Source organism: Pteropus medius, unplaced genomic scaffold, assembly GCF_902729225.1.
Source record: "Pteropus medius unplaced genomic scaffold, Ma_sr-lr_union100, whole genome shotgun sequence".
Classification (NCBI taxonomy): Eukaryota; Metazoa; Chordata; class Mammalia; order Chiroptera; family Pteropodidae; genus Pteropus; species Pteropus medius.
The window spans coordinates 3,930,891-3,934,508 of record NW_024346062.1 but is presented as its reverse complement, the minus strand read 5'-3'; positions in this window follow the sequence as shown (position 1 = coordinate 3,934,508).

Sequence of the window (3,618 nt, the reverse complement as noted above, 5' to 3'; positions counted from 1 at the left end):
TTTACAGATATGGGAACAGAGGAGTTGAGTAGCAACTAGGACTAGTAGGACTAGGTTAAGATCACAAAATGTCTAATTAGTGGATCCAGCATTCAAACCCAGCTTTTTGACTCTGAAGCCACCGTACTTAATCGCTATACCATACCTCAATCTAAGTACACAGATAATTTTGTCCAGACAGACCTCTGGGCAAAGATGGCTACTTCCTCACAGAGATGAACCTGACCCCCAACAAAGAATGACCAGCATGTGTTGATCTGCCATCTTGTCTCAAGATATATTAGCTCAGGCTCTCAAAGCTATTTGCTGAAATAATCACTCTGCTGAAATCTCAAGGTTTAAGCCTCTTAAAACTGTGTGTGTGCTCTAGATGAAAGTCACCTTGTATCCAAGCAAAGAAAATCAAAGACCATCTAAAATGGCAGCTTGAGTTCATCAACTCTATCAACTTTCTCAGCAAACATTACTAAGTGCAGGGGCCCCTGTCTGAAGGAGTGTCTATGGAAATTCCAGAAAAAATAGCAGAATTTCATAAACTGTTCCAAAAGCAAAATGACCCATCTATTTTTGACATGTCTTTAAAATCTGAATACAGTCAAGACACTGCAAGTTAATGCAGAATGGGATCTATAGCCATAAAAAGTCTCTAGGAAGCAGAGGTCAGCAGTGTGAGTGGCATATGATTAGGTTCTGCCATTCTTGGGGAGTCCTAGAGAGACACACCCAGATTCAAGGTCCTCTAGTGGTCTTAAGATAAAAAGCCATCTTTGTTTTCCTCCCTGTCTGAGCCCCTGAAGTTATAGGTTGTAACCTACTCTAGTGGAGAACAAAAGTAGTCATAATACTAAAGAACTGAGAATTGACAAACCAGTGCCACTCCATATCGTTCTACCTTCATCACCTCTGTTCAATGCCAGCTTCTGTCTCAACCCATCATGCCAAAGTCTTTCTCGGACAGTCTTTAACTGCTGTTATGTGCAACAGCCAAGAGAACAATGCAAGTATGGCAAATTCTGCAAGTGAAATTGCAAAGCTTTCAAAAGACTTAAGATTAGATGAAGCCATGAAAGTGATGTTGGAGAAACATTCAAATATTACATAAGATATTGGCAAAACTGGCAGTTAAACTGGTTACCAACTGAAGAAGAGAAAATCAACAAAGGTTAAGTCAAGACAATATTTTAAGAGAACAGTTTGAATATCAAAAGACTGAGAAGCTCTGAGAAATTTGATGGTGTCAAAGGATTTTAGTGGAGATTTTTCTGTTTTGTTTTGCCAAAATGCCTGTACTAATTGTGCTGCCAAAATCAACATAAAGTTTGTCATATTTTTGCCACAAATTTAATCATATATATTATACAAAAAATTCAACACAATATACCCTTTGTCCTAATAGTGCATAGTCGTTATTATGTCTAAATTTTATTCAATATAATTGATTGATTTTCCTAATTTAGATGAGTCTTCTTCAAGGTAAATCCTCAATTTTTTTCTTTTTAAAACATTTCCTATGAAATTTTGGTTCTATCTGAAATGGATCAGTTTAAGTGGCATTTTCCCATCACTAATTATCAGTTCTTAGCAAAGACCTCTAGGCAATAGGCCATCATCACTTTGAGATCCCCACTCACCAGGTCCTATAAAAACTTTTTTCCTTTTCTCTCTGAAGCTAGGATGACTAGTGTGTCAGTAGACTTGTCCAGAGAAACAGAACCAATAGGATGTGTATATGTACAGAAAGAGATTTATTTTAAGGAATTGGCTCATGCATCTATGGAGAGGTGGCAAGTCCAAAATCTGATGAGGGAAGCTGACAGCCTGGAAATTTAGTTTGTAGTTCGAGTTTAAAAACAGTTTGCTGTAGAACTAAGAAGGGCAGATGTTGCAGGTGAAGTCTATAGGCAATGTGCTGGAGAATTCCCTCTTGTTCAGGGAAGAGGTCAGCCTTTTGTTCTACTCAGTTATTCAACTGATTGGGTGAGGTCCACCTACATATAGAGGGTACTCATGGTCTACTGATTTAAATGTAAATCTCATCCAAAAACATTCTCAAAAAAAATACCTAGAATAATGTTTGACCAAATATCTGGGCACCATGGCCCAGACAAGTTGGCATATAAAATTAACATAACAGCTACTAAAGACTAGAGAAAAGACCAAATTAATAACCCTAAGTAGATTCTGGGAATTCAGGGAGGGGCCTGCAAAAGACCTTCTGAGAACCAGACCCAGGCATAGCCTCTCCCCAAGATGGTGCTTCCTGGCATATACACCAATTATAGGTGAGAGAGTGAAAGAGATCGTTGACAATGTCAGGAGGTAGGCTGTTGGCTTTAAATAAAACCATTAGAAAAACGTACAGCAATAGACAGCCAGGCATCACGCACCTCTTAAACACCACTTCAAAGTCTTTCTGATCCACCCTATCTCTAATTCCAGCTGCTTCTAAGGTGACCAGGGCAGCATGGCCTTTGACCAGCTTCAATAGGGACAACTGGAAAGAGCCTCTCCTCAGGCATGTACAGTATACCTTTATCTTTTTTGCCCAGGATTTCTCTGACAACCCAGAATGGTCTACCCAGGAAAATCCACTGAGAACTCACATGTATATACATAAGAAGTGAGAGAAAATTAATGCCCTTGAGGCCAGCCTTGATCAGTGTAGAATAGGCTCCCAGACACATTTCAGAAGGGCGCCTCAAAAAGAGAGAAGTGGTGAACTTCATAAATAATGTTTCTTGTTATTTAATTTCCCCTTCCCCACACTCCTGCTCCCTAAGATTGCATTCCCAAGTAAACTACCTGCTCTGAGATTCTTAATCTTAGGCTCTGTTTTTGTATCTAAATCAGAGGGTAAAAATCTTTCTTTTCCACTTGTAAGGAAAAATTTACATTAATCATTATAGTCTACTGATTATCAAATAATAGATGGAAACTTATTTTATTCCATGCCACAAAAAATTATAATTGAACAAGGAGTACATTGAAAAGCTGGTGAAACCGAAATACAAATAAGTTCAAAAGTCCACAAAAAACAACAAACACATTTCATTTTATAAGTCTCTCAGTTCTCCTAGTCTGAATAGCTATTTTAATAGTCTCCACTTAATTGCTAATGTTTACATTGTGACACTCTTTCCATTATTCCTGAATTACATTGGCCTCTTCTGGCTTTTTATCTGGCCAAATTGCTCCCTTGATTTAGGAGATTTCCAGGAATCCAGTGATACTCGTAATTATTAATTGGTTGCTGTAGGCCATATCACAAACAGCTTATTCTTTATATCAACAAATCTCCCAAAAGATATAATTATGTTTATTTATTAAGTATCCAGAAAATTAGATTTCAAAACATATGCAAAGGCTAAGAAGAAAGAGAACAAATAGCCTAAAATATTAAAACTACTGAGAAAGTCAGAGACTGCCAAATTAATTAATTAATTTATTTATTTATTTATTTATTTATCCAATATTGTGTCAGCCTCTATGCAAGCAAATAGAAGAGGACCTGAGATCCTCCCAGGAACACAGTTAAAACTTAAGAGGCACTCCATTTTAATGTGATTCTTTTGGAATTGCCAATCATAAAAACCTATTGCCTAAACACAGGGGACAGTA